Here is a 9386-nt window from a genome sequence, read left to right as displayed (position 1 = left end):
GAGGCACATGTTGGACGACTTTGCTTGATTTAAACTGCTAGTATTTCTGTGTCCAGGATGTTTCTAGTTTTTTTTTTGCTTTATTGCCTTGCATTCTAATGCAGTTTGTTCTGTAACTCGAGACCCAGTAGCATTGGATTGATGGAAGTGTAGGGTTTATGAATTATTGCAGCTGACTACCATACCTCACACAGCGTTGGTGTTGTGAGCGGCCCATGAAAAGCCAAATTAAAAATCCAGGATTCAGTCAAACTAAGCAGGTACTCATGCCAGGTACTCCTTTCTCTACCCACATCCATGTTTGAATGCTGTTGCCTGTACTCTTTAAGCTGACTGTTGTGTACTCTTCTCATTGTTGACGGGCAGTGAAAAGGAATCTCTTTTTTTTTTGTGTGTATTGTGTAAAAACTGTAAACCGAATGTTAACAGAATGGAATTTTTTTTCAACTGTGTGTAGGGATGCAGTGGTGCCCAGAATTAGATATCTTTAAGAATTTTTAATTCCATAAACCCTCCATAATACTCGCCTTGTCACATTCAATGCAATGCAAGTCTTTAAGAGGTATGTCTTTCATTTTTCCTACTGTGTAGGAGAATGTACAGTCAGCCCGAGGTGTACCACACAAGTCTTGTTGGCTGATATCCCTAAGGCAGAAAACCAGTGGATAATACCTGGAAGCTGTTGAACTGTGTTTGATAGCGACAAGAATCTTGGGCTTCTTTGGTTCTGTTGTTTTTTGTTGTTGTTGTTGTTTATTAAACAACTCAGCCTCTCTACTCCCCCCACATTCGGAAAGCTCTCCCAGTCGTGATGAGCCTTGCCTGACTACCACTCGGCAGCCTCACTGGCTTGGGAAAAGCAAACGTTCCCATCGGAGGATAGAGGCGGGGCATTTACTTCTTTACAGTCCAAGCCGAGGGGTCCTAAGCAGAGTCCTAAGGCCTGCGGCTTTTAAAAGCACCCCAGCAGCTCGGATTTACCCACTCCTACCTGCCCGGGTGCCCTAGCAGCACAGAGTATGAAGGTCTGGGCCAGCAGTCTTTCAAAAAAATTAAAATTCATATACATACCCGTATATAATACAGTACTAGCACACAGTGAACTCGTGCTGGGTGGTCTAATAATCCATTTTTTCCCCCATTTTGCATTCTAGGGCCACCCTACGAAGACTTTTGGAAGAATTCTGAAGACCGCCTACAATGAAGAGCGTCTTTAAAATGAGGTGAAAGAAAGCTGTAGTGGCATAGAAAAAGTTAAAAGGCCCAGATAGTTTTGGTTTTTTTTTATTAAAATAATTCAGGACTGATGTGACGGCCCAGAGTGCAGAAAATGTTCATAGCATACATCCATCCATACATGCCACTGAGAATTTAGGTCCTGTATCATATTCTTTTTCTTTAAGACTTTTTATGATTAAAAAAAAAAAACCTAAAGAGGTGGCTTGCTCAGTGTTGAATTTGCAAGTTTTCATTCTTGGACTTTGAAAACAGGAATTAATGTTAGTATTTGTGTGAATCAAACTAAAAAAACAAATCCCATTTTTACTGCTCTACTTAGCTTCTTCTTGATATAGAAGTGAAAATAAAGTATCTTTGACTTTCTGTTACAGATTTGATTGTCTCTGTCATTGCAAGGTTTTAGAAGTAACTCTTTCCTAATAAAGTCATTCTTTGTCTCCAAACTTAGCCCCCCCAACTTTCATCATTATTACCTACCCTCTAGCCGAGGAGCGTCTGTAGCGTTTCAGTATTTGATCAATCCTGTTAAAAAGTGATGGTGACTTGTTCTAGCACAAAAAATGAGTTTCCCCCTCTTGGCGGGGGGCAGTCATGATTTAATGAATAAAGTTGACTTTCCCTTTTCCACCGACGCTGTCCCGTCTGTTTCCATCTTCTATTACCCCCTCCTAAAAAAGCGCAAGAGAAATGGCAGCACGCAGTTACCGTACACTCCGAAAAGTCTACTCTTCCCCCCTCCCCAACCCCCAGACACACACAGACTTGTCAGAAAAAAAACAAACCCATCACTTGAAAATACTGAAAACCAGCATGGATGGTTTCGCTCCCTCCCCGCGCCCCCCTAAAAGAAGAAAAAAGGCCTACAGTGCCAAGGGGAAGAAAGAGGAACGGTTGGTTAAAGTTGGTGAGGAGCAGCCCTGCCTTCCCCTTGAGTTGTTGTAAGCCTCATTCCAAGAGATGAGGCACTGGAATAATGACGATAGTACTTAAGCCCTGGGGTACGTAGGCGAAAATCGGGGAGCTGAGTCGAGGACGGCTTCCCCTCGGCAGTTAGGTTTGGGGCTCACACTAACAGTCGGGAAACCACACGGAGGAACCCGGCGGACGGTCCTGGGGAGGAGGAGGGTGTGAATTTGGGAATGGGGAGAAGGCCACCGAGGGGGGTGATCTGCACCAAGGTGGGTCATCTCCGAGGTCTGGGGGGTCCCAGCGAGCCTACCAACCTCAAGGCAAAGGGGTTGAATTACTCTCCCCTGTGGTGCCGCCTTCCCCTCCCCTTGCCCCCCCAAGTCATGACACAATCCCTAATTTCCACCCCCACCCGTGCTTCCCACCCCCTGGAGAAGAAAACTGGGGTGGGAATTGAGTAATTTATACATTACTGAATGCTTGCTGTGGAGAGGAAATGTGCCTTCCGACTTCATTATATCTTACTCTCCCAAATCCTTAGTACTGTGTTCTTCATTCGGTCGTATTTAGTGAGCGCTTACTGTGTGCAGAGCACTGTGGTAAGCACTTGGAAAGTCCAGTTTGGCAACAGAGACAATCCCTACCGGACAGCAGGCTCACAGTCTAGAAGGAGGAATGAAGGCATCGATGGCATCAAAATAGATGAATAGAATTATAGATGTATACACATCATTAATAAAATAAATCACACCCTAAGCACTCTACTAATACGATGGACTACAAATCTCCGCCTAAGTGATGAGGATGCGGCGTCAAGTGCTTCAAGGGAACAATTTAATGTGGAGAAGCCAGAGTTGGCTTCGAGATCGGTATAAAATAAGATTGATATTGGATGCCGGATCCAGGTACAGAGGAAGAAAGGGGTATTGATGCCTTTTCCGGTAAGAAGGGAGGGTGAGGCCGTGCAGACCGATGTGTGTGAAATACCAAGCTGACTGGAAGCGTTCCTTCTAAGCAGAGCGTGGAGAGAGACTGGATTCTGCATCTAAAATAATTCTGATGAAGTAATCATATCAAGTCCTGCACTTGGCTGTTGAAGAAGAAATAAGCATCTTGAAATGTGTGGGTGGTGCATAATAAATATATTTTCAAAATTTTGCTAAATGTGGTAAATGTTTTCATTTCGCACGAATACTAAAAGAAAATAGGTCACGATTGGAGAAGAGAAATGGGTCAGGGAAATCAATGAGGTGCTTTTTGCAGGAGGCTGGTATGTATACGACATGGAGAGGAAAGGTTGGAACCTGGAAGTGGAGAAGAAAAACCAGAGGGCTGAAGCGGGTCCCGGTGGAAAGAGCACAGACCTAGGAGCCAGAGGACCTGGGTTCTAATCCCAACTCTCTCACGTGTCGTGTGAATTTGGGTAAGTCACTTAACTTGTCTGCGCTGCCGTCACTTCAAATGTAAAATGGGGATTAAAACTGTGAGCCCCCCAGTAGGACGTGGACTTCCAACCTGATGATCTTGTTAGCTAGTCTAGTGCTTAATATGGTGTCTGGCACATAGTAAGCACTTAACAAATACCATTTAAAAAATACAACAAATAGAGGATCACTCTCAATTCATGCTGTTGAAGTGGGTTGCTAAATTTAGTAGCCATCTTCTCCAGCGCCTGGCCCAGTATTTAGCACAAAGTGATGTTTGAGTGACTCATCCTTCAGAAGAGTAAAAGAATCCAAAGCAGGGGGTTACTATTAATTTGTTCCTGGCTTCCACTTCCATCTGGCCTTGGGAGTGAAAGCTTCCATGGTGTCTGTCCTCTGCCTGTCAGTTTGCTTGCCTGCCTGCTCCCACCATCCAATCTGTCCCAGCCCATCTCACAAACAACCCCAGCCTCCCCGTTACTGACGCTCGGGCCGAGTCAGAATAAATAATAAAATCAAAATTTTCCGCCTCCCTGCCCTTCCCCACCCCCAGTTTCTCCGCTACCATCTTGCCTCAGGAGTAAAATTCTTCCTCCAGGATCAAAAAACTCTGCAAAAAGGACTCCTTAAATTTTACTTAAACTGAGGAGCCCCATTTGGGGCAGGGACTGTGTTCAGCCTTATTAACTTGTATCTACATTGTTATCCACCCTTTCCTCTCCATCCAAACTGCTTTCACGTTAAAACAGTCTTGGTGTCCCGCGGAGATGACTGCATCAGCCTCCTTGCCTCCAGCCCCTCTCCACTCCTCTCTCTACTTCCCTCCGTTGCCTCCATCTCACCTTTCCCGTCGCCAACCCCTGGCCCACCTCCTACCTCTGTCCTGGAACGCCCTACCCCTTCAAATCCGCCAAACAATCACTCTTCCCCCCCCCCCCTTCAAAGCCCTACTGAAGGGTCACCTCCTCCAAGAGGCCTTCCCAGAGTAAGCCCCACTTTTCCTCATCTCCCACTCCCTTCTGTGTTGCCCTAACTTGCTCCCTTTGCTCTCCCCCTCCCCTCACCCCCATAGCACTTATGTATAGGTTTGTAATTTTATTTGTATTGATGTCTGGCTCCCCTCTTCTAGACTGTGAGCTCATTAAGGGCAGGGATTGTCTCTCTCTATTGTTGTTTTGTACTTTCCCAAACTCTTAGTACAGTGCTCTGTGCATAGTAAGTGCTTAATAAATGTGATTGAATAGAAATAGCGATGAACAAATACCTTTAAAAATGATCTGCCCACCCCACTCCCCGTTTCTCTGCCTCCCCCTTATCTCCGGGGTCCTGCAGACCTTTGGTTCTCTGTGACCTTTGGATATTTGATAATCACCCCGCAGCCCGCACTTACATATCTTTAAATTGCATATTGTGAATTATTTATTCATAAAATGTCTGTCTCCCCCTCCAGACTGTAAACTCGTTGTGGGCAGGGACCGTTTCTGCTAATTCGGTTGTATTGTACTCTCCCACTCCATGAGTTTAGTACAAAGCTCTGCGCAGGGTAAGCGCTCAATAAATCCCATTGATTGATCCTGGGCGATATGCCAATACCCTAGAGGCCTCTCCCCTTGCTGTTCCACCTCTACCACCTGGCTGGATTGCTGAGAATGTTGGGGTAGGGAAGGATTTGAGGAGGTCCGTCAGCAAATCCATTTTTTGAGTGCTTACTGGGTGTAGAGCGCGGTGCAAAATACTTGGTAGGATACGGTGCAATAACAGTGCAAGAAGCAGTCTGGCTTAGTGGAGAGAGCAAGGGCTTGGCAGTCAGAGGTCGTGGGTTCTAATCCCGGCTCTGCCACTGATCAGCTGTGACCTTGGGCAAGTCACTTAACTTCTCTTTGCCTCAGTTACCTCATCTGTAAAATGGGGATTAAGAATGTGAGCCCACATGGGACAATCCGATTACCTTCTATCTACCCCGGTGCTTAGAACATTGTCTGACATATAGTAAGTGCTTCACAGATAGCATCATCATTATCAGAGAAGCAGCGTGGCTCAGCGGAAAGAGCACGGGCTTGGAAGTCAGAGGTCGTGGGTTCTAATTCCGGCTCCGGCACTTGTCTGCTGTGTGACCGTGGGCAAGTCACTTAACTTCTCTATGCCTCAGTTACCTCATCTGTAAAAATGGGGATTAAAAAAATGTGAGCCCCACGTGGGACAATCTGATTACCCTGTATCTACCCCAGCGCTTAGAACAGTGCTCTACACATAGTAAGCGCTTAACAAATACCATTATTATTATTATTATTAATAATAAACAGACATCTCTAGATTCCACTTTAGTTGTGGGCAGGGAATGTGAGTTTACAGTGAGCTCCTTCCTCCTTTTCCTGGCTGCTCCCACAAGACTCTGGCTTGAAACACTGCTGGTGACCCCATTTGGCTCAGTGGAAAGAGCCTGGGCCTCGGAGTCAGAGGTCAGGGGTTCGAATCCTGACTCTGCTACTTGTCAGCTGTGTGACTGTGGGCAAGTCACTTCACTTCTCTGTGCTTCAGTTACCTCATCCGTAAAATGGGGATTAACTGTGAACCTCACATGGGACAACCCGATTACCCTGTATCTCCCCCAGCGCTTAGAACAGTGCTCTGCACATAGTAAGCACTTAACAAATACCAACATTATTATTATTATTATTATTAATTTGTCTCCCTCAGTTGTGGCCTAGGTTAGCACACTCTTCCCCAGGTGTGTGCCTCCCAGCTCTACTGTATTATACTCTCCCAAACTCTTTGTAGAGTGCCCAATAAAGATCATGATTGTTTGATAGATTGAGCGATGGATGGGTCCATTCCCTCAGGACCTATATCCCTTCAAGCCTGCCTAAATTAAGCTCCCGGGTACGTATACATCATTCATTTATTCACTCATTCACTAAAATTTACTGAGCTCAATCAGTCGAGTTTTCAAGCAGAAACTCCTTACCGTCGGCTTTAAAGAAGCAGAGAAGCGGCTCAGTGGAAAGATCACGGGCTTGGGAGTCAGTCATGGGTTCAAATTCTGTCTCCACCACTTGTCAGCTGTGTGACTGGGCAAGTCACTTAACTTTTCTGGACCTCAGTTACATCATCTGTAAAATGGGGATTAAGACTGTGAGCCCCACGGGGGACAACCCGATCACCTTCTATCCTCCCCAGGGCTTAGAACAGTGCTTGGCACATAGTAAGCGCTTAACAAATGCCATCCTTATTAAAGCACTCAGTCGCTTTGCCCCCTCCTACCTAACCTCCCTGATTTACTACTCCAACCCAGCCCACACACTTTGTTCCTCTAATACCCATCTACTCACTGTACCTCAGCATCATCTACCTCACCACCGGCCTGGCCCGGAAGGCCTTGCCTTTTCATTTCCAACAGACAATGACACTCAGAAAGTGATCAATAAATATGATTGATTGGCTACTGTAGGAAGAGAACGGTATTGGATGCTTTAGACTTTAAGTTCTTCTCTAAACTGCAAGCTCATTGTGGACAGGGACTATGTTTACTGTTATATTGTACTCTCCCAAGTGCTTAGTATAGTGCTTTGCACCCATTGCTCAATAAATTCGATAGAATGAAAGCTTTCTATGTGCACCGATAGCCCCTGGTACAGCATTCTGCCAGCAGCGAGCGTACAACTGGTGCCCAAAACAGCAGTCTGCACACAGTAGGCATCGGAGAAGCAGCATGGTGTAGCGGATCGAGCTCGGGCCTGAGAGTGAGAAGGTCATGGGTTCTAATTCGGCCTCCACCACTCGTCTGCCGTGCGACCTTGCGCCAGTCACATCTCCGTGGCTCCTTTACCGCATCTGTGAAATGGAGATTGGGTGCGTGATCCCAGGGACTGTGTCCAACCTGATTTGCTTATATCCGTCCCAGCGCTTGGTACGGTGCCTGGCACATTGTGAGCGCCTACGAATACGATGATGATTATTACTGACGACGACGACGGTATTTGTTAAGCGCTTACTATGTGCCAAGCACTGTATTTTTACTCTTCGAAACAGCGCCCAGTACAGGGCTCGGCCCACGGGCGATGCCCAGGACCCTGCTCCCTTCTAGACTGTGAGTCCGTTGCTGGGTAGGGATTGCCTCTGTTTATTGTTAAAAAATTAAATGTTGGTATTTGTTAAGCGCTTACTATGTGCCGAGCACTGTTCTAAGCGCTGGGGTAGACACAGGGGAATCAGGTTGTCCCACTTGGGGCTCACAATCTTCATCCCCATTTTACAGATGAGGTAACTGAGGCACCGAGAAGTTAAGTGACTTGCCCAAATTCACACAGCTGACAAGTGGCCGAGCCGGGATTCGAACCCATGACCTCTGACTCCAAAGCCCGTGCTCTTTCCACTGAGCCACGCTGCTTCTCTAAGAGCTTAGTCCAGTGCTCTCTACACAGTAAGCACTCAATAAATACGACTGAATGAATGCTCAAGGGAGATGCCCAATATGGGCCCTTCAATTCTGGGGAGACTTTCCGCCATGGGTGTGTGAGTGTGTTTTGGGGGCGGGGGGTCTCTTCTGTGAGGCCCCCAGCAGCATGTTTGGCCTGTGGCCCCCGCCCCAAAGGCTTCTGGGCCATGAGCCGAGGAGAGGGCCGCAGTTGGGTGCCCCGGTCCTGTCAAGTTCGGTCCTGTCAATCAAGTCCGGTCCTGTCAGGTTTGGTCCTGTCAAGTCTGGTTCTGTCAGTCAGGTTCGGTCCTGTCAGGTTCGATCCTGTCAAGTCCGGTCCTGTCAGGTTGGGTCCTGTCAAGTCCGGTCCTGTCTGTCGGGTTTGGGCCCGTCAGTCAGGTTCGGTCCTGTCAGGTTCAGGCCTGTCAATCAGGTTGGGTCCTGTCAAGTCCGGTCCTGTCTGTCGGGTTTGGGCCCGTCAGTCAGGTTCGGTCCTGTCAGGTTCAGGCCTGTCAATCAGGTTGGGTCCTGTCAAGTCCGGTCCTGTCTGTCGGGTTTGGGCCCGTCAGTCAGGTTCGGTCCTGTCAGGTCCGGGCCTGTCGTCTGGTCCCGTCAATCAGGTTTGGTCCCGTCAGGTCCGGTCGTGTCAATCAGATTCGCTCCTGTCAAGTCCGGTCCTGGCAGGTTCGGGCCTGTCAAGTCCGGTCCCGTCAGTCAGGTTGGGTCCTGTCAGGTTCAGGCCTGTCAATCAGGTTGGGTCCTGTCAAGTCCGGTCCTGTCTGTCAGGTTTGGGCCCGTCAGTCAGGTTCGGTCCTGTCAGGTTCAGGCCTGTCAGGTTGGGTCCTGTCAAGTCCGGTCCTGTCTGTCAGGTATCAGATTCGCTCCTGTCAAGTCCGGTCCTGGCAGGTTCGGGCCTGTCAAGTCCGGTCCCGTCAGTCAGGTTCGGTCCTGTCAAGTCCGGGCCTGTCAAATCTGGTCCCGTCAATCAGGTTTGGTCCCGTCAGGTCCGGTCGTGTCAATCAGATTCGCTCCTGTCAAGTCCGGTCCTGGCAGGTTCGGGCCTGTCAAGTCCGGTCCCGTCGGTCAGGTTCGGTCCTGTCAAGCCCGGGCCTGTCAAATCTGGTCCCGTCAATCAGGTCCGGTCCGGTCCTGTCAATCAGATTCGGGCCCGTCAAGTCGGGGCCCGTCCGTCAGGTTCGGGCCCGTCAAGACCGGGCCCGTCCATCCGGTTCGGGCCCGTCAGGTCCGGTCCCGGCAGGTTCGGGCCCGTCGTCAGTGCGGTGGGGTCCCGTCAATCATCAGGTCGGGTCCCGCCCCGTCGGTGGGTTCCGGGCTTGGCGGCTCCCGGGCTCCCCCTGGCGGCTCGGGCCTCCTCGTCGTCGTCGTCGTCGTCGTCGTCG

This window comes from Ornithorhynchus anatinus, chromosome 15, assembly GCF_004115215.2.
Source record: "Ornithorhynchus anatinus isolate Pmale09 chromosome 15, mOrnAna1.pri.v4, whole genome shotgun sequence".
Taxonomy (NCBI): Eukaryota; Metazoa; Chordata; class Mammalia; order Monotremata; family Ornithorhynchidae; genus Ornithorhynchus; species Ornithorhynchus anatinus.
Note: the sequence above shows the minus strand (reverse complement) of the source record.